This window comes from Bufo bufo, chromosome 1 (genome assembly GCF_905171765.1).
Source record: "Bufo bufo chromosome 1, aBufBuf1.1, whole genome shotgun sequence".
NCBI classification, from domain to species: domain Eukaryota; kingdom Metazoa; phylum Chordata; class Amphibia; order Anura; family Bufonidae; genus Bufo; species Bufo bufo.
This window is the reverse complement of record NC_053389.1, coordinates 734,139,108-734,162,265: the sequence shown is the minus strand read 5'-3', so window position 1 is coordinate 734,162,265 and position 23,158 is coordinate 734,139,108.

The following is a 23,158-nucleotide window of genomic DNA, read 5'->3' as shown; positions in this document are numbered from 1 at the left end:
TACCTGAGGTACAGGCATTGTCAGAAGGCTGTAACCAGGAGCAACAGTGCAGGACCGAAGGATGAGGAAGAGGCGAAGTCAAACAGGCAACAGGTCAGGGCAGGTGGCACAGGTACAGATCAGGCAATCCGGGTCGGCAACAGGAGAGTCAAGGCAAGCAGGCAGGCATTAAACAGGTAGCAGAGTCTAGGAATACAAGTACGAGTCAGGTAAACAGGAACAGAAGCAGATATCAGGAACCTTAACAGGACACAAGGACCTTGACACTGAGGCATCTGGGAAGGGGGCTGAACCACTTATATATGTGCAGGAGGGCTAGGATTGGCCAGAGAGGTCACATGATCCAACCCATAAAGCACAGAAAGTGACGTGCGCCGGCCTTTAAGGAAATGCTGCAGGAAACAAGTAGCAAGCATGCTTTGGCCAGGGCTGAAAGGAAACACTGGCAGCAGATCACCGCTGAATACGGCGCCCGGGACCACGGCGGTAAGTAGGGGGACAGCGGCTCACAGCAGCCGCTGTTACATGGACCTTCATTGCAAATTCATAACTTCTAGCTGGAATAATAGAGGAAAGACACAGCAAGGAGTTATATGAATAAATACTCTAGAATTGTTAATACATGAGAAATGCTATTGCAGTGACCCATCACTGTTAATACCAGGTGCACTACTAAAGGATTAATGTTATAGTTTATTATGGTAACAACTGTAGAGACAGAGGAGAAGAGTGGAACCCAGCACGCTTTCTCTAACTACTTGCAATGCAAGCCCTAGATAGCTAGACTGCAACTGGTCAACAGTCCATACACTATTTAAGTGCAGAGACTGACAAACATCAAAGACAGACAAACGCAATACCAGAGTCGTGCGTAAATGGGTCAGAACCAGGCAAGCTATACAGTACTAAACAAGAGACAGAAAGTGCTCTGAAGACAAGCCGAGATCAGAACCAAAAGGACAATGCAGTACCAAACGAGAATCAGAGAGTCGTCAGAAGACAAGCCAGGGTCAGAGGAGAGAGCAATCTAATAAGCACAGGAACAAGGAACCAGGAACACAACTAGCGAGTCAGAGACTATCAATAGGACTAGTGTTTGGCCAGGAAGGGGTTTAAATAGACCACTGAGTCCCTGGATCAGAACCTGATAGGTCCATGACTTAGCACTCCATTAGTCAGAAACAGTAATAGAACAGCAGAGGAATGAGCGCCTTGCTAATCTCCCCCTACAGGGAGAAACAGAGCATTACATCCTGTTCCTAAGGATGCTGTTGCATCACCAGGGGGTGTGGCTCGGCAGCATCTTGCTCCAGGAGCTGCCACGCCAAGGCTGAGGATTGTGCTGCTGGGGCCCTGACAGGTAAGTTTCTTACAATCACTAAAGAGGTTAAAGTGTTCGCTATGATACATGTCAAATGTGCTCTATTTAATTATATTAAATTCACAATTAGTCAAAAGACTAAATGCGTGCTATTAGCACATGCCTGTGTCACTAATCAGTTAAAACTTCATTTTTACTTAATTCATATAATAAAATGATATAATAGTGAAGAACAAAGATGCTAAAAATCTCTGTAGTGGTAGGGATCGTTACTAATCAGCTGTTATTATACATCAGCTATATATAGTATAGTGACTATTCTACTTGATGCAGCGTTGGCAGCTGCACGCTGCCACCGGTGCTGCTACTGCTAAAGTACTGATACTATCTCTAATCTATTACTCCCATATATATAACATCATATCTGTAACTTCTATCCATACCACTAGCTGTGCTAAAACCTATAATGCTCAAACTCTGCCCCCAGACCCGGATCTTCAGGGGATCGGGCAGGATTTCAATATATGTACCAAATGTCCTACTGGAGGTCTCTATGTTGGTGAAACTGGTCAAAAACAAGAATGAACTCTCATCGCCACACAATAAAAGGAGAAAGGAAAGATTTTCCTGTACCTGAACACTTTTGCAGCCATAACCAGAACATCACAGACATGAAAGTATTAATATTAAAAGGGAATTTAAAATCTCAGAGGGACAGGAGAATTTGGGAATACCTTGATAACCTTTGACACACTCAGATCAGGAATAAAGTGTCTCATGGATTTATATCCTTCTACATCTCTTAAGAACTGTGGCCCTTTAGATCTCTTGGGTTCATCACATTCATGGACTGGACATCAATTAGAGGACAATAAAACTTCTTATCTATAATCCTCATGTATAGGTACTCCTGAAAGAAGACCGAGGGCTGGGCCCACAGGTACAGAGGGTACACGATGCCACCCGGACACAGACAACGGTTCTTTCCCAGCAGTTGAGTTTACTGAACAATGTAGTGAACAAGAAACTGAGAATATATAAAACAGATTGGTACACAGAGAATAAACCAACAGTAAATGTAGCACTGTCTAACAATAAACCAGTAAATGTGTTGTTTTCCCTAAAGTCCATTAAGCAGCCTAGCTGCACTTGTATGCTCCTGATCGAGTTCCTCGTTGGGGTGCACCTTAAGTATTGCGCAATACTATTTGTAATCCACAGGGAAATTATGTCTGTCTCTTGCAACTTTAATCCTTACTCCAGCTCACAGCATACAGCACCCTATGAGCAGCAGCCAGTGAGATAGGAAGGTGTCAGCGTATGAGTCCCTTAGGGCTATGCATTAGCTTGTAGCCCGCACACCGCAATATAACTGTACTTGGAGCATTATTATATGTCCAAATGGCACTTCAGCAGTGTGGTGTAATGTGACGCGGCAAAGCTGCACTTACAGTTCATTGAACAGGTTCTTGGTGCTTTTTCTTATTTCCTGGTCCACTCCAGAACTGGATCCTACAGACACAACACTCCTGGGGTCGTCGCTGCAAACCTCCCCTTTGTGCTGTCGCCAGTCTCTGCCGTAAGCCAGTCCATTCCCTTCCAGATTCAGCAGAGATGATCCCTTGTGGTTTACAGCAGCACCAAGCACAACCTCCGTCTGCTCACTTCCTGCTTCTAGAGGAACCTCCTCCCCTTACACAGGAAGAGTGTGATGCAATAAGTAATTTGCTAAGTGCAGTGTCAAACCTGCATATTCAGTTTGCTATCACACTTGTAAGGGTCCAAAACAGCTCATAAATTAGCTATTTTCCAACTTTGCAAACTAAATAGGTTATTAGTATTCCTCTGATAGACAGCTCCAATGTAGAATTTTATCATCTTATCCTTTGCTGCCATCTACTGACCAAAGTGAGATTTTGCAGTAATTATACAATTTACAACATAGCAAAGTAATACATTTAAGGTCCCTTGCCCCACATCCTTACACTCCAACAATTTAAGACCGGGTTCACACCTGCGTTATGAATTCTGGCACTGTAATCCAGTCACTGTATACGGCGTACAGTACATGATGGCTTTTAGCCGGACAAAAGATTCTACAGTCGTGGCCAAAAGTTTTGAGAATTACATAAATATTGGAAATTGGAAAAGTTGCTGCTTAAGTTTTTCTAATAGCAATTTGCATATACTCCAGAATGTTATGAAGAGTGATCAGATGAATTGCATAGTCCTTCTTTGCCATGAAAATTAACTTAATCCCAAAAAAACCTTTCCACTGCATTTCATTGCTGTCATTAAAGGACCTGCTGAGATCATTTCAGTAATCGTCTTCTTAACTCAGGTGAGAATGTTGACGAGCACAAGGCTGGAGATCATTATGTCAGGCTGATTGGGTTAAAATGGCAGACTTGACATGTTAAAAGGAGGGTGATGCTTGAAATCATTGTTCTTCCATTGTTAACCATGGTGACCTGCAAAGAAACGCGTGCAGCCATCATTGCGTTGTATAAAAATGGCTTCACAGGCAAGGATATTGTGGCTACTAAGATTGCACCTCAATCAACAATTTATAGGATCATCAAGAACTTCAAGGAAAGAGGTTCAATTCTTGTTAAGAAGGCTTCAGGGCGTCCAAAAAAGTCCAGCAAGCACCAGGATCGTCTCCTAAAGAGGATTCAGCTGCGGGATCGGAGTGCCACCAGTGCAGAGCTTGCTCAGGAATGGCAGCAGGCAAGTGTGAGCGCATCTGCACGCACAGTGAGGCGAAGACTTTTGGAAGATGGCCTGGTGTCAAGAAGGGCAGCAAAGAAGCCACTTCTCTCCAAAAGAAACATCAGGGACAGATTGATCTTCTGCAGAAAGTCTGGTGAATGGACTGCTAAAGACTGGGGCAAAGTCATATTCTCCGATGAAGCCTCTTTCCGATTGTTTGGGGCATCTGGAAAAAGGCTTGTCCGGAGAAGAAAAGGTGAGTGCTACCATCAGTCCTGTGTCATGCCAACAGTAAAGCATCCTGAGACCATTCATGTGTGGGGTTGCTTCTCATCCAAGGGAGTGGGCTCACTCACAATTTTGCCCAAAATCACAGCCATGAATAAAGAATGGTACCAAAACACCCTCCAACAGCAACTTCTTCCAACAATCCAACAACAGTTTGGTGAAGAACAATGTATTTTCCAGCACAATGGAGCACCGTGCCATAAGGCAAAAGTGATAACGTTGACATTTTGGGTCCATGGCCTGGAAACTCCCCAGATCTTAATCCCATTGAGAACTTGTGGTCAATCCTCAAGAGGCGGGTGGACAAACAAAAACCCACTAATTCTGACAAACTCCAAGAAGTGATTATGAAAGAATAGGTTGCTATCAGTCAGGAATTGGCCCAGAAGTTGATTGAGAGCATGCCCAGTCGAATGGCAGAGGTCCTGAAAAAGAAGGGCCAACACTGCAAATACTGACTCTTTGCATAAATGTCATGTAATTGTCGATAAAAGCCTTTGAAACGTATGAAGTGCGTGTAATTATATTTCACTACATCACAGAAATAACTGAAACAAAGATCTAAAAGCAGTTTAGCAGCAAACTTTGTGAAAACTAATATTTGTGTCATTCTTAAAACTTTTGGCCACGACTGTACATGCAAAATGTTGACATATATGCTGTAAAGCTTCCGAATTACCACTGGATCTAATTACAGTGAATGGGGATTCGGCAGTAATATGCTGGATACAGTGAACTCTGGCAGTCTGTTCCTTCACCGGAACAGACTGCTGGAGTTCACAGGGCAGATGTGAACCCAGCCGAAGTCAGGTTTACACGCGTCGACCAGAAAGCCGATTGCTGGGAAGGATTGCTATAGCGATTGCTCGTCCTCATACAGAATAATTGTTTCTAGGCAGCAAAGCACTGTTTAGACAGCACAAAATGCTGCCTAGAAATGATGATCGGTGGTGCCTGCACAAACAACAGGATCACCAGATGAATGAGTGTTTTGCTCGTTCACCAGGTGATCGGCAGCACAATTAGGCAGGCAGATAGTCTGGAAAAAGAATTCGCAGGAACATGAACAAGCATTCGCAGGAACATTTGTTTCCAAAAATCTGCCCAACAATTGGGCAGTGTAAATCTACCTTTAGGGCTCATTCACACGATCGCACCAATTTGCGGAACATGTGGCCCATTATAGTAATGTCTATTCTTGTTTGCAAAATGGACAAAAATCGGATATGTTCTATCTTTTTTGCGGGGCCACGGAATGGAGCAACACATGTGGACAGCACAAGGTGTACTGTCCGCATCTTTTGCGGCCCCATTGAAATAAATGGACCCTGCAGAACAGATGTGGACCCTGAACTACAGACGTGTGAATAAGCCCTTACTGTTACAACTGTTTGTTTACTCCTCCACTTATATTGATCTACTTCACATCACTTGTCTCATCTACCTCATTACTCCTATGTACCTATGTGCCTCGGAAGCTTGCAATTTTGCCATCATTTTTTTAGTTAGCTATTATAAGGTATCAACCTTCTCAATTATGGATGAGCAGACCCGTGGATGTTCGGGTTCGCCGGGTTCGGTCGAACTTCAGGTCAAATTTCGGGTTCAGGACCCGAACTTGACACAAACTCAAACTCTAACCCGAACCCCATTGAAGTCAATGGGGACCTGAAATTTGGTGCACTAAAATGGCTGTAAAATAGTCGTAGTAAGGGCTAGAGGGCTGCAAAAGGAAGCAAAATGGGAGTAAAAGCAGGACAATTGCCCTGCAAAAATGTGGATAGGGAAATGACTTAAAATAACATAGAATAGAAAAAAATTAAAAATAATAATCTTGAACTAGGAGGCAGAGGTCAAAGTGGAGTAGGAGGTTGAGGAGGCGGTGGAAGTGGCGGTGTAGGTGGAAGCGGTGGTGGAGGAGGAGGAGGTAGCCAACTATTTTTGTTGTTTTTTTATTTATTTTTTATTTCATTTTTTTAATTTTTTTTTATAAATTTGGGAAGACCCCAAAATATTGGGAAATAGAAAAGAGAATGCAAAGAGAAAATGCACTGGAGTATAACAATGGCTGAGTGCAGCCGGTATACTTGTCTACTCAGCACAAGGTACGGACAAGTCCTGAGGGATCCATGCCTGGTTCATTTTAATGAATGTGAGCTTGTCCACGTCGGCTGTGGACAGGCGGCTGCGCTTGTCTGTGATTACTCCCGCTGCCATGCTAAACATACGTTCAGACAATACAATGGCCGCAGGTAAGACCAGCACCTCCAAGGTGTAAAGGGCAAGCTCAGGCCATGTGCCCAATTTGGAGACCCAGAAGTTGAATGGGGCAGACCCATCAGTCAGTACGTGTAGGCATGTGCACACGTACTGTTCCACCATGTTGCTGAAAGGCTGCCTCCTGCTAAGACGTTCCGTATCAGCTGGTGGTGCTGGTTGTTGTGTTGTGCTGACAAAGCTTTTCCATATTTCGGCCATGCTAACCCTCCCTTCTGAGGTGCTGGCGGTGCCCCAGCTGCGTTGGCGACTTCTTCCTCCTCCTCTGCCTTCGCCTTGTGCTTCCACTGAGCCCCCGCTGTCAGGTAGGAAGGCCATCAGCAGCGCGTCTACCATCGTGCGCTTGTACTTGCTCATCTTCCTATCACGCTCCAGTGATGAAATTAAGGATGGCATGTTGTCCTTGTAGCGGGGATCCAGCAGGGTGGACACCCAGTAATCAGCACTGGTTAAAATGTGGGCAACTCGGTGGTCATTGCGCAGGCACTGCAGCATGTAGTCGCTTATATGTGCCAGGCTGCCCAGAGGCAACGACAAGCTGTCCTCTGTAGGAGGTGTATCGTCTGTGTCCTCTGTATCCCCCCATCCACACTCCATTGATGCCCATGAGCTGCTGTGGGTGCCACCCTGCTGTGAACATGGTTCCTTCTACTCATCATCCTCCTCACCCTGCAGAACTGTGCCCTGGCTGGACAGTTGTGTTCCTTGCCTCTGTTGGTGCAGGAACCCACCCTCCGAGCCACTTGTGAATGAATGGCCTGATAACCGTGGAAATGATCCCTCTTCCTCCTCCTCTTCCTCCTGTGCTACATCCTCTTCCATCATCGCCTGAAGTGTTTTTTCAAGGAGACAAAGAAGTGGGATAGTAATGCTGAGGACTGCGTCATCGGCACTGGCCATGTTGGTAGAGTACTCGAAACAGCGCAACACGGCACACACGTCCCACATGGAGGCCCATTTGGTGGTGAAGTGGTGCTGTTCCGCAGTGTGACTCACCCGTGCTTTCTGCAGCTGAAACTCCACTATCGCCTGCTGCTGCTCGCACAGTCTCTCCAGTATGTGCAAGATGGAGTTCCAACTTGTGGGTACATCGCATATGAGGCGGTGAGGGGGAAGCAGCAGGGTGAGAACTCTGAAAGCGCGCACAGACGGCCCGCACTTTCTGCAGCAGCTCTGACATAACGGGGTAATTTTTCAGGAACCTCTGCACCACCAAATTCAGCACATGCGCCAGAGCTGCTACGAGATTTTGTCCTTTATCGCACACCACCAGGCCAAGCTTGAGGCTCAGCTGCACCAACCACTCATCAGTCTGTTGTTCCATGCCTGTCCACAGCTTCTGCGTGGTGTGGGGTTTTTCCCCCAAACAGATGAGTTTCAAAACAGCCTGCTGTCATTTCCCCCTGGCTGTGGTGGCTGAAGGTGTTACACTGACCGGATGAGGAGTCAGTAGAGGAGGAAGCGGAGTAGGAGGAGGAGGCAACAAGGGGCAACGATAAATGTCCTGCAATCCTCGGTGGCGGTAGGACATGCTATCCGCCTCAGGGCCAGCCGCCACTGCATTTACCCAGTGTGCAGTTAGTGATATAATGTCTCTGCCCGTTCTTACTGGTCCACATATCGATAGTTATGTGGACCTTGCCACAGATGGCGTTACGCAGTGCACACCTGATGATGTCCGCCACTTGGTTGTGCAGGGCAGGGATGGCTCACCTGCAAAAGTAGTGGCGGCTGGGAACCATACTTTGGTACAGCCACCGCCATAAGGTTTTTAAAAGTCTCTGTCTCCACCAGACCGAATGACAGCATTTCAAAGGGCAGGAATGCCGAAATGCTGGCATTCAGGGCCAGGGATCGCGGGTGAGTAGGGTGGCACTTGCTCTTTCTCTCCAGTGTTTGGGGGGTGGACAGCTGAATGCTTCCATGGGACAGTGTGGACATGCTGGGTGGAGGTGTTGCTGCCACATTCTCGGTTTGCGGGGTGGCAGGTGCCACTGTCACTCCAGAGGGGGAGGAAGAGGCCGAGACCGCAGCAGAAGAGGGAGCAAGAGGAGCCTGAGATCTTTTGTGGTTTTTCAGGTGTGTACTCCACTGCAGCTCGTGCTTTGCATTTACAGTAGATGCCTGTTCATGCAGGTGGTGCTCAGGTTTAGAACATTTATGCCTCTCTTCAGGCTCTGATTGCACAGCGTGCAAACCACTCGCGTCTTGTCGTCAGTACATTGTCTGAAGAACTGCCACGCCAGGGAACTCCTTGGAGCTGGCTTTGGTGTGCTCAGTCCCTGGGTGTGGCGGGCAGTAGCAGGCATACTGTCTAGGGGACAGCTGCTCCGCTTTTGCAACCTGCTCCCTCTTTTGCTGTGCATCTGGCACTGTGTGACCACCACCTCTTCCTCCTAACTGCACACGTCACTCGCATGACCTTGATTCCATGTGGGGTCTAGGACCTCATCATCCTCCACATCATCTTCCACCCACTCTTCACCACTGCCCTCCTTGAGCCGCAGCAGTTGGAACCTGTGTTTCGTCATCAACAAAGACGTGCTGCAGTGGTCCTCCCATGTACTCATCCTAAAACATAAGTGGTTGGGCATCAGTGCACTCAATCTCTTCCACTTCTGGGGCAGGTCTAGGTGGATGGCCCTGGGAAACCCTGCTAACAGAGTCATCAAAAAGCAGAAGAGACTGCTGAATGACTTGGGGCTCAGACTGCTTGACTGATTGCAAGGGGGTGAGGTGAAAGACAGATGACCATGGGCTGCAGGTGCCAACTCTGCGGTTTCAGCAGGGGACTGGGAGGGAGACAATGTGAAGGAACTGGAGGCACTGTCAGCCATCAAATCTACTACCGCCTCTACTTGTTCTGGCCTCACCATTTGTACAACGGTATTCGGGCCTACAAAATTACGCTGAATGTCCTGTCGCCTATGTGCACCTGAGGAAGGTGTTTCATTTGGGCGTGTAGCTGGCACAGATCGACTACATCCTCTCCCTGCAACAGGAGCTTCACCAGCACCACGACCAGGACTACGTGCCTTATTTGATGCTCTGCTAATTCTTTGAGGTCACCCACCGAACTAACAGACAGATTATATTAATTTCCCTGTCACGTATGCAGTGCAGGTGTATCTCACACCTAAAATGGGAATATGTCACCCACCGAACTAACAGACGGATTAACTATATTAATTTCCCTGTCACATATGCAGTGCACGTGTATCTCGCACCAAAAATGGGTATATTTCACCGGCCGAACTAACAGCCAGATTAACTATATTTATTTCCCTGTCATGTATGCAGTGCAGGTGTACCTCACACCAAAAATGGGAGTGTGACCCACCGAACTAACAGATGGATTAATTATATAAATTTCCTTGTCATATATGCAGTACACATATATCTCACACTAAAAATGGGCATATGTCACCGGCCGAACTAACAGTCAGATTAACTATAATAATTTCCCTGTCACGTATAAAGTGCATGTGTATCTCACACCACAAATGAGTATATGTATAACTAACAGATGGATTAACTATTATATTTTTGTGTCAGGGGTACAAATATAGTGCATTGCACCCACAAAAAAATCACTATAGGTCACCCACAGAATTAACAGCCAGATTTATTATTATATTTTTGTGTCAGGGGTGCAAAGCTGGTGTATTGCACCCACAAAAAATCATTATAGGTCACCCACAAAACAAATAGCCAGATTCCTAACACTCTCCTTCGCTTCCGCTGCCTGCTTCCTGTCCCTGCACTACTCAGAGCTGATGGGCAGTGCTACATGTGATCCAGCTTGTATAGAGGCTGGGTGACATGATGCACCGGCCAATCACAGCCATGCCATTACTAGGCATGGCTGTGATGGCTTAAAAGTGCCCACAGCTTAAAAGCTTGTTGAATGGCTGCCCTAAAGCTTTATTAATAGGGATGAGCGAACCCGAACTGTATAGTTCGGGTTCGTACCTAATTTTGGGGTGTCCGTGACACGGACCCGAACCCGAACATTTTCGTAAAAGTCCGGGTTCGGTGTTCGGCGCTTTCTTGGAGCTTTTTGAAAGGCTGCAAAGCAGCCAATCAACAAGCGTCATACTACTTGCCCCAAGAGGCCATCACAGCCTTGCCTACTATTGGCATGGCTGTGATTGGCCAGTGCAGCATGTGACCCAGCCTCTATATAAGCTTGGGTCACGTAGCGCTGCACGTCACTCTGCTGATACAAGCGTAGGGAGAGGTTGCTGCTGCGACGTTAGGGCCAGATTAGGCAGATAGTGTCATTCTGAAAAACTTAACACACACGCTACCGTGCAGATACAAGTCTAATTCTGTGATTAAAGGTATATCTGTCACACAGCGCGTAAAAAATAGGCCTGACACTTCTATTCCTCCAAATCAGTACAGTTTTAGCTGGTCAAGTTATATTTAGTGACCGTAAAAGCACAGTTTTTGTTCTGCGTTGAAAAACTATTCCCAAATTTGCCATTCTCAAAATTAGTAGTTTCTGCTATATCAGGCCTACTTTAAATCTATCCCAAAAAGGATATCTTAGATTCAAGGTGCTGATAGTGTCATTCTGAAAAACTTAACACACACGCTACAGTGCAGATACATGTCTAATTCTGTGATTAAAGGTATATCTGTCACACAGCGCGTAAAAAATAGGCCTGACATTTCTATTCAACCAAATCTGTACTGTTTTAGCTGGTCAAATTATTTGTAGTGACCGTAAAAGCACAGTTTTTGTTCTGGGTTAAAAAACTATTCCCAAATTTGCCATTCTCAAAATTAGTAGTTTCTGCTATATCAGGCCTACTTTAAATCTATCCCAAAAAGGATATCTTAGATTGAAGGTGCTGATAGTGTCATTCTGAAAAACTTAACACACACGCTACAGTGCAGATACAAGTCTAATTCTGTGATTAAAGGTATATCTGTCACACAGCGCGTAAAAAATAGGCCTCACATTTATATTCAACCAAATCTGTACTGTTTTAGCTGGTCAAATTATTTGTAGTGACCGTAAAAGCACAATTTTTTGTTCTGGGTTGAAAAACTATTCCCAAATTTGCCATTCTCAAAATTAGTAGCTTCTGCTATATCAGGCCTACTTTAAATCTATCCCAAAAAGGATATGTTAGATTGAAGGTGCTGATAGTGTCATTCTGAAAAACTTAACACACACGCTACAGTGCAGATACAAGTCTAATTCTGTGATTAAAGGTATATCTGTCACACAGCGCGTAAAAAATAGTCCTGACATTTCTATTCAACCAAATCTGTACTGTTTTAGCTGGTCAAATAATTTGTAGTGACCGTAAAAGCACAGTTTTTGTTCTGGGTTAAAAAACTATTCCCAAATTTGCCATTCTCAAAATTAGTAGTTTCTGCTATATCAGGCCTACTTTAAATCTATCCCAAAAAGGATATCTTAGATTGAAGGTGCTGATAGTGTCATTCTGAAAAACTTAACACACACGCTACAGTGCAGTAAGGGACACGGACGTGGACATGGTCGTGGTGGTGTTAGTGGACCCTCTGGTGCTGGGAGAGGACAAGGCCGTTCTGCCACAGCCACACGTCCTAGTGTACCAACTACCTCAGGTCCCAGTAGCCGCCAGAATTTACAGGGATATTTGGTGGGGCCCAATGCCGTTCTAAGGATGGTAAGGCCTGAGCAGGTACAGGCATTAGTCAATTGGGTGGCCGACAGTGCATCCAGCACGTTCACATTATCTCCCACCCAGTCTTCTGCAGAAAGCGCACAGATGGCGCATGAAAACCAAGCCCATCAGTCTGTCACATTACCCCCATGCATATCAGGGAAACTGTCTGAGCCTCAAGTTATGCAGCAGTCTCTTATGCTGTTTGAAGACTCTGGAGCCAGGGTTTCCCAAGGGCATCCACCTAGCCCTTCCCCAGGGGTGGAAGAGATAGAAAGCACTAACGCACAACCACTTATGTTTCCTGATGATGAGGACATGGAAATACCACCTCAGCACGTCTCTGATGATGACGAAACACAGGTGCCAACTGCTGCGTCTTTCTGCAGTGTGCAGACTGAACAGGAGGTCAGGGATCAAGACTGGGTGGAAGACGATGCAGGGGACGATGAGGTCCTAGACCCCACATGGAATGAAGGTCGTGCCACTGACTTTCAGAGTTTGGAGGAAGAGGCAGTGGTGAGACCGAGCCAACAGCGTAGCAAAAGACAAAGAGGGAGCAGTGGGCAAAATCAGAACACCCGCCGCCAAGAGACTCCGCCTGCTACTGACCGCCGCCATCTGGGACCGAGCACCCCAAAGGCAGCTTCGAGGAGTTCCCTGGCATGGCACTTCTTTAAACAATGTGCTGACGACAAGACCCGAGTGGTTTGCACGCTGTGCCATCAGAGCCTGATGCGAGGCATTAACGTTCTGAACCTTAGCACAACCTGCATGACCAGGCACCTGCATGCAAAGCATGAAATGCAGTGGAGTAAACACCTTAAAAACAAAGAAGTCACTCAGGCTCCCCCTGCTACCTCTTCTGCTGCTGCCGCCGCCTCGGCCTCTTCCTCCGCCTCTGGAGGAACGTTGGCACCTGCCGCCCAGCAAACATGGGATTTACCACCAACACCGCCACCTGCGTCACCAAGCATCTCAACCATGTCACACGGCAGCGTTCAGCTCTCCATCTCACAAACATTTGAGAGAAAGCGTAAATTCCCACCTAGCCACCCTCGATCCCTGGCCCTGAATGCCAGCATTTCTAAACTACTGGCCTATGAAATGCTGTCATTTAGGCTGGTGGACACAGACAGCTTCAAACAGCTCATGTCGCTTGCTGTCCCACAGTATGTTGTTCCCAGCTGGCACTACTTCTCCAAGAGAGCCGTGCCTTCCCTGCACAACCAAGTGTCCGATAAAATCAAGTGTGCACTGCGCAACGCCATCTGTGGCAAGGTCCACCTAACCACAGATACGTGGACCAGTAAGCACGGCCAGGGACGCTATATCTCCCTAACTGCACACTGGGTAAATGTAGTGGCGGCTGGGCCCCAGGCGGAGAGCTGTTTGGCGCACGTCCTTCCGCCGCCAAGGATCGCAGGGCAACATTCTTTGCCTCCTGTCTCCTCCTCCTCCTACTCAGCTTCCTCCTCCTCTTCTTCCACCTGCTCATCCAGTCAGCCACACACCTTCACCACCAACTTCAGCACAGCCCAGGGTAAACGTCAGCAGTCCGTTCTGAAACTCATATGTTTGGGGGACAGGCCCCACACCGCACAGGAGTTGTGGCGGGGTATAGAACAACAGACCGACGAGTGGTTGCTGCCGGTGAGCCTCAAGCCTGGCCTGGTGGTGTGCGATAATGGGCGAAATCTCGTTTCAGCTCTGGGACTAGCCGGTTTGACGCACATCCCTTGCCTGGCGCATGTGCTGAATTTGGTGGTGCAGAAGTTCATTCGCAACTACCCCGACATGTCAGAGCTGCTGCATAAAGTGCGGGCCGTCTGTTCGCGCTTCCGGCGTTCACACCCTGCTGCTGCACGCCTGTCTGCGCTACAGCGTAACTTCGGCCTTCCCGCTCACAGCCTCATATGCGATGTGCCCACCAGGTGGAACTCCACCTTGCACATGCTGGACAGACTGTGCGAGCAGCAGCAGGCCATAGTGGAGTTTCAGCTGCAGCACGCACGGGTCAGTCGCACTGCGGAACAGCACCACTTCACCACCAATGACTGGGCCTCCATGCAAGACCTGTGTGCCCTGTTGCGCTGTTTCGAGTACTCCACCAACATGGCCAGTGGCGATGACGCCGTTATCAGCGTTACAATACCACTTCTATGTCTCCTTGAGAAAACACTTAGGGCGATGATGGAAGAGGAGGTGGCCCAGGAGGAAGAGGAGAAAGAGGGGTCATTTTTAGCACTTTTTAGGCCAGTCTCTTCGAAGTGACTCAGAGGGAGGTTTTTTGCAACACCAGAGGCCAGGTACAAATGTGGCCAGACAGGGCCCACTACTGGAGGACGAGGAGGACGAGGATGAGGAGGAGGTGGAGGAGGATGAGGATGAAGCATGTTCACAGCGGGGTGGCACCCAAAGCAGCTCGGGCCCATCACTGGTGCGTGGCTGGGGGGAAACACAGGACGATGACGATACGCCTCCCACAGAGGACAGCTTGTCCTTACCTCTGGGCAGCCTGGCACACATGAGCGACTACATGCTGCAGTGCCTGCGCAACGACAGCAGAGTTGCCCACATTTTAACGTGTGCGGACTACTGGGTTGCCCCCCTGCTGGATCCCCGGTACAAAGACAATGTGCCCACCTTACTTCCTACACTGGAGCGTGATAGGAAGATGCGCGAGTACAAGCGCACATTGGTAGACGCGCTACTGAGAGCATTCCCAAATGTCACAGGGGAACCAGTGGAAGCCCAAGTCGAAGGCAGAGGAGGAGCAAGAGGTCGCCAACGCAGCTGTGTCACGGCCAGCTCCTCTGAGGGCAGGGTTAGCATGGCAGAGATGTGGAAAAGTTTTGTCACCACGCCACAGCTAACTGCACCACCACCTGATACGGAACGTGTTAGCAGGAGGCAACATTTCACTAACATGGTGGAACAGTACCTGTGCACACCCCTCCACGTACTGACTGATGGTTCGGCCCCATTCAACTTCTGGGTCTCCAAATTGTCCACGTGGCCAGAGCTAGCCTTTTATGCCTTGGAGGTGCTGGCCTGCCCGGCGGCCAGCGTTTTGTCTGAACGTGTATTCGGCACGGCAGGGGGCGTCATTACAGACAAACGCAGCCGCCTGTCTACAGCCAATGTGGACAAGCTGACGTTCATAAAAATGAACCAGGCATGGATCCCACAGGACCTGTCCATCCCTTGTGCAGATTAGACATTAACTACCTCCCCTTAACAATATATTATTGTACTCCAGGGCACTTCCTCATTCAATCCTATTTTTATTTTCATTTTACCATTATATTGCGGGGCAACCCAAAGTTGAATGAACCTCTCCTCTGTCTGGGTGCCGGGGCCTAAATGTGTGACAGTGGCCTGTTCCAGTGGTGGGTGACGTGAAGCCTGATTCTCTGCTATGACATGAAGACTGATTCTGTGCTGACATGAAGCCAGATTCTCTGTTACGCGACCTCTCTCCTCTGCCTGGGTGCCTGGGCCTAAATATGTGACAGTGGCCTGTTCCAGTGGAGGGTGATATGAAGCCTGATTCTCTGCTGACATGAAGCCTGAATCTCTGTTATGGGACCTCTCTCCTCTGCCTGGGTGCCTGGGCCTAAATATGTGACAGTGGCCTGTTCCAGTGGTGGGTGACGTGAAGCCTGATTCTCTGCTATGACATGAAGACTGATTCTGTGCTGACATGAAGCCAGATTCTCTATTACGGGACCTCTTTCCTCTGTCTGGGTGCCGGGGCCTAAATATGTGACAGTGGCCTGTTCCAGTGGTGGGTGATGTGAAGCCTGATTCTCTGCTATGACATGAAGACTGATTCTCTGCTGACATGAAGCCTGAATCTCTGTTATGGGACCTCTCTCCTCTGCCTGGGTGCCTTGGCCTAAATATGTGACAGTGGCCTGTTCCAGTGGTGGGTGACGTGAAGCCTGATTCTCTGCTATGACATGAAGACTGATTCTGTGATGACATGAAGCCAGATTCTCTGTTACGGGACCTCTCTCCTCTGTCTGGGTGCCTGGGCCTAAATATGTGACAGTGGCCTGTTCCAGTGGTGGGTGACGTGAAGCCTGATTCTCTGCTATGACATGAAGACTGATTCTCTGCTGACATGAAGCCTGAATCTCTGTTATGGGACCTCTCTCCTCTGCCTGGGTGCCTGGGCCTAAATATGTGACAGTGGCCTGTTCCAGTGGTGGGTGACGTGAAGCCTGATTCTCTGCTATGACATGAAGACTGATTCTCTGCTGACATGAAGCCTGAATCTCTGTTATGGGACCTCTCTCCTCTGCCTGGGTGCCTGGGCCTAAATATGTGACAGTGGCCTGTTCCAGTGGTGGGTGACGTGAAGCCTGATTCTCTGCTATGACATGCAGACTGATTCTCTGCTGACATGAAGCCTGAATCTCTGTTATGGGACCTCTCTCCTCTGCCTGGGTGCCTGGGCCTAAATATGTGACAGTGGCCTGTTCCAGTGGTGGGTGACGTGAAGCCTGATTCTCTGCTATGACATGCAGACTGATTCTCTGCTGACATGAAGCCAGATTCTCTGTTATGGGACCTCTCTCCTCTGCCTGGGTGCCTGGGCCTAAATATCTGACAATGGACTGTTCCAGTGTTGGGTGACGTAAAGCCTGATTCTCTGCTATGACATGCAGACTGATTCTCTGCTGACATGAAGCCAGATTCTCTGTTACGGGACCTCTCTCCTCTGCCTGAATGCCGGGGCCTAAATATATGACAATGGACTGTTACAGTGGTGGGTGACGTGAAGCCAGATTCTCTGCTATGGCATGAAGACTGATTCTCTGCTGACGTGATGCCAGATTCTCTGCTATGGGACCTCTCTCCAATTGATATTGTTTTTTTTTTATATATTTTATTTTTATTTTAATTCATTTCCCTATCCACATTTGTTTGCAGGGGATTTACCTACATGTTGCTGCCTTTTGCAGCCCTCTAGCTCTTTCCTGGGCTGTTTTACAGCCTTTTTAGTGCCGAAAAGTTCGGGTCCCCATTGACTTCAATGGGGTTCGGGTTCGGGACGAAGTTCGGGTCGGGTTCGGATCCCGAACTCGAACATTTCCGGGAAGTTCGGCCGAACTTCTCGAACCCGAACATCCAGGTGTTCGCTCAACTCTATTTATTAACCACTTCACATCCGGGTCATTTGCCCCCTTCCTGACCAGGCCTAATTTTTCTAATCTGACATATCTCACTTTATGTGGTAATAACTTTGGAACGCTTTTACTTATCCAAGCCATTCAGAGATTGTTTTCTCGTGACACATTGTACTTCATGATAGTCATAAATTTGAGTCAATATATTTCGCCTTTATTTATGAAAAAATCCCAAATTTACCAAAAGTTTTGAAAAATTTGCAATTTTAAAAATTTTAATTTCTCTGCTTTTAAAACAGAAAGTGATACCTCATAAAATATTTATTACTTAACATTCCCCATATGTCTACTTTATGTTGGCATCATTTTGGAAATGTCAATTAATTTTTTTAGGACGTTAGAAGGCTTAGAATCCTTAAAATTTTTAAGACAATTGCCAAAACCCACTTTTTAAGGACCAGTTCAGGTCTGAAGTCACTTTGTGGGGCTTACATAGTGGATACCCCTAAAAATAACCCCACTGTAGAAACTACACCCCTCAAGTTACTTAAAACTGATTTTACAAACTTTGTTAACCCTTTAGGCGTTCCACAAGAATTAAAGGAAAATGAAGATCTAATTTTAAAATTTCATTTTTTTGGCAATTTTCCATTTTAATCCAATTTTTTCTTTAACACATCGAGGGTTAACAGCCAAACAAAACTCAGTATTTATTACCCAGATTCTGCGGTTTACAGAAACACCCCACATGTGGTCATAAACTGCTGTATGGGCACACAGCAGGGCGCAGAAGAAAAGGAGCGCCACATGGTTTTTGGAAGGCAGATTTTGCTGAACTGGTTTTTAGATGCCATGTCCCATTTGAAGCCCCACTGATGCACCCTTACAGTAGAAACTCCCAAAAAGTTCCCCAGTTTTGGAAACTAGGGGATAAGGTGCCAGTTTTATTGGTACTATTTTGGGGTACATATGATTTTTTGATCATTCATTATAACACTTTATGGGGCAAAGTGACCAAAAAATTGGTTGTTTTAGCACAGTTTTTATTTATTTATTTTTACAGCGTTCACCTAAGGGGTTAGGTCATGTGACATTTTTATAGAGCAGATGGTTACGGACGTGGCGAAACCTTTTAAAAAAAAAAAAAAAAGGATTCTTTATTGTTTTCTGAGCCAAAAATATAAAATTCTGTAACATATAATTTAAGAATAACAAATAATCATGCACCAATTTATATAATTGACCCCTTTTACCCACCCCCCTCCCCCTTGATTCACTTCTGCGGGGTCCGACTGTACCCTTGTTGCCACCTGGAATCGTTTCCTAGTGCCATAGGTAACCGAGACTTTTGGAGCAAAAAAAATAAATAAAAACCTATCCTTTCCAACATTACTCTGATTTTCTTGCTAATCTTCTATAAGCGTCGATGGTATCTATCCGTGCCCTCCACTCAAAATAGCTAGGGCTATTTTTGTGCCCCAATATTGATTCTTAAATATACGGACGTGGCGAAACCTAAAATGTATACTTTTTCTTATTTATTTAAGTTTTACACAATAATAGCATTTTTTAAACCAAAAAATTATGTTTTAATGTGTCCATGTTCTGAAAGCTCAATTTTATTTATTTTTTTAAATGATTTTCTTATGTAGGGGCTCATTTTTCGCGGGATGAGGTGACGGTTTTATTGGTACTATTTTGTAGGACATACGCCTTTTTGATCACTTGGTGTTGCACTTTTTGTGATGTAAGGTGACAAAAATGGCTTTTTTTATTTTTTTACGGTCTTCATCCGAGGGGTTAGGTCATGTGACATTTTTATAGAGCTGTTTGTTACGGACACGGCGATACCTAATATGTATACTTTTTTTATTTATTTCACTTCAATAATAGCATTTTTTTAACCAAAAAAATTATGTTTTAGTGTCTCCATGTTCTGAGAACTATATTTTTTTACATTTTTTTAGTGATTTTCTCATGAATGGGCTCATTTTTTTGCGGAATGAGGTGACGGTTTTATTGGTTCCATTTTGTGGGACATATGCCTTTTTGATCACTTGGTGTTGCACTTTTTGTGATATAAGGTGACAAAAATTGCTTTTTTTGACACAGTTTTCATTTAAAAAACTTTACGGTGTTCATCGAGGGGTTAGGTCATGTGATATTTTTATAGAGCTGTTTGTTACGGATGCGGCGATACCTAATATGTATACTTTTTTTTTATTTATTTCACTTTAACACAATAATAGCATTTTTTAAGCCAAAAAAATTATGTTTGTGTCTCCATGTTCTGAGAGCTATTGTTTTCTTATTTTTTGAGCGATTTTCTTATGTAGGGGCTCATTTTTTGCGGAATGAGGTGATGTTTTTTTGGGTTCCATTTTGTGGGACATGCGCCTTTTTGATCACTTGGTGTTGCACTTTTTGTGATGTAAGGTGACAAAAATAACTTTTTTTGACAGTTTTTTTTATGGTGTTTATCGGACTGGGTGGATCATGTGATATATTTATAGAGCCGACCGTCACGGATGTGGCAATACCAAATATGTCTATTTTATAGAATTTTTTCTATTTTTAACATTTTTTTTAAATTCCTTACTTGGGGAAATTTCTTTTTTTACATGTGAAACCTTTTTTTTATTTTTATACTTTATTTTTTTATTTTTTATTTTACACTTTTCGTCCCCCATAAGGTCATACAAGACCTCTGGGGGACATTTAACTTAACTTTTTTTTTTTTTTTTCACTATTGATTTCTCCTGTAACTGGGGCTGAGTGGCAGAGAGGCTGTACAGCGGTATACTGCGCTGTACAGCCTCAGTACAGGGCTGATCGAGGTCTGTGAAAGACCCGACAGCTCCTGCACTCTCAGGCCCCAGCGGTCACATGACCATCGGGCCGGAACAGGAAGCGCATAGCGTGAGCGCTGTGTATACAGCGATCTAGAAGGCATGGGCACCTGGGAACTGTCCCTGCCTTCTCTAAGGGTTGCCCTGCTGTCACTGACAGCGGGCAACCTGATCTGCAGCTGCACGATTAGCGTGCAGCTGCGATCTCTGAATGGACTTTCCAGAACGTCCATTCAGAGATATAGAACCACCTCCTGGACGTTTTTAGTCAACGTGCGGACGGGAGGTGGCTAAATGCCCGAACACCAAACTCGAACTTGAACTTTTCCAGCAAAGTTCGGGTTTGGGTCCGAGTACCTGAACTCGCAAAGTTCGGTATGGATCCGAACTTTACAGTGCGTGTTCGCTCAACACTATTCTCAATCTTTTTTCATCTTATATTTACTGGCTAACACGGTACAAATATATATTTCTTACTTGAATATGATCCATGCACTATGTGACTCAAAGATATATACAGTGGATATAAAAAGTATACACACCCCTGATAAAATGTCAGGTTTCTGTGATGTAAAAAAATGAGACAAAGATAAATCATTTCAGAACTTTTTTCACCTTTTATGTGACCATTCAATTGAAAAACAAACTGAAATCTTTTAGGTAGAGGGAAGAAAAAATATAAAAATATAATATTATATTGTGCACACCCTTAAATTAACACTTTGTTGAAGCACCTTTTGATTTTATTACAGCACTAAGGCCTCTTTCACACGGGCGTTGCGGGAAAATGTGCGGGTGCGTTACGGGAACACCCGCGATTTTTCCGCACGAGTGCAAAACATTGTAATGCGTTTTGCACTCGCGTGAGAAAAATCGTGCGTGTTTGGTACCCAACCCGAACTTCTTCACAGAAGTTCGGGCTTGGGATCGGTGTTCTGTAGATAGTATTATTTTCCCTTATAACATGGTTATAAGGGAAAATAATAGCATTCTGAATACAGAATACATAGTAAAACAGCGCTGGAGGGGTTAAAAAAATAAGTAAATAATTTAACTCACCTTAGTCAGCTTCATCTGATCTCTGTGCAGCAACAGGACCTTTGGTGACATCATTCCGGTCATCACATGATCCATCACCATGGTAAAAGATCATGTGACGTACCATGTGATGACCGGAGTGACGTCATCAAAGGGCCTGTAACTGTATTTAATGCTCACCACAGGTCCTATTCAACAAAGTAGACAGAAGGAGATGCCGGCTACGCGATCAAGTGGACTAAGGTGAGTTAAATTATTTTTTTATTTTTTTTTTAACCCCTCCAGCCCTATTTTACTATGCATTCTGTATTCAGAATGCTATTATTTTCCCTTATAACCATGTTATAAGGGAAAATAATAATGATCGGGTCTACATCCCGATCGTCTCCTAACAACCGTGCGTGAAAATCGCACCGCATCCGCACTTGCTTGCGGATGCTTGCGATTTTCACGCAACCCCATTCACTTCTATGGGGCCTGCGTTGCGTGAAAAACGCACAAAGAGGAGCATGCTGCGATTTTCACGCAACGCACAAGTGATGCGTGAAAATCACCGCTCATTTGAACAGCCCCATAGAAATGAATGGGTCAGTATTCAGTGCGGGTGCAATGCGTTCACTTCCCGCATCGCATCCGCGCGGAATACTCGCTCGTGTGAAAGGGGCCTAAGTCTTTTTGGGTATGAGTCTATCAGCATGGCACATTTTGACTTGACAAGATTTGCCCACTCTTCTTTGCAAAAACACTCCAAATCTGTCAGATTGCGAGGGCATCTCCTGTGCTCAGCCCTCTTCAGATCACCCCACAGATCTTCAAACGGATTCAGGTCTGGGCTCTGGCTGGGCCATTCCAAAACTTTAATCTTCTTCTGGTGAAGCCACTCCTTTGTTGATTTGGATGTATGCTTTGGGTCGTTCTCATGCTGCAAGATGAAGTTCCTCTTCATGTTCAGCTTTCTAGCAGAAGCCTGAAGGTTTTGTGCCAATATTGACTGGTATTTGGAACTGTTCATAATTCCCTCTAGCTTAACTAAGGCCCCAGTTCCAGCTGAAGAAAAACAGCCCCAAAGCATGATGCTGCCACCACCATGCTTCACTGTGGGTATGATGTTCATTTGGTGATGTGCAGTGTTGTTTTTGGCACCAAACATATCTTTTGGAATTATAACCAAAAAGTTCAACCATGGTTTCATCAGACCATAACCTTTTCCCACATACTTTTGGGAGACTTCAGATGTGTTTTTGCAAAATGTAGCCTGGATTGGAGGTTTTTCTTCGTAAGAAAAGGCTTTCGTCTTGACACTCTACCCCATAGCCCAGACATATGAAGAATACGGGAAATTGTTGTCACATTTACCACACAGTGAGTACTTGCCAGATATTCCTGCAGCTCCTTTAATGTTGCTGTAGGCCTCTTGGTAGCCTCCCAGACCAGTTTTCTTCTCATCTTTTTATGAATTTTGGAGGGACGTCCAGTTCTTGGTAATGTCACTGTTGTGCCATATTTTCTCCACTTGATGATGGCTGTCTTCACTGTGTTCCATGCAGGGCCGGTGCTACCATAAGGCAGACCAAGCGGCTGCCTTAGGCTCCATTCACACGTCCGCAAATGGGTCCGCATCCGTTCCGCAATTTTGCGGAACGGGTGCGGACCCATTCATTTTCTATGGGGACGGAATGGATGCGGACAGCACACAGTGTGCTGTCCCGATCTTCGGGTCTGCAGCTCCGCAAAAGATAGAACATGTCCTATTCTTGTCCGCAGCTTGCGGACAAGAATAGGCATTTCTATAGGGGTGCCGGGCGGGTGTGTTGCGGATCCGCAATTTGCGGGTCCGCAACACACCACAGACGTGTGAATGGAGCCTTA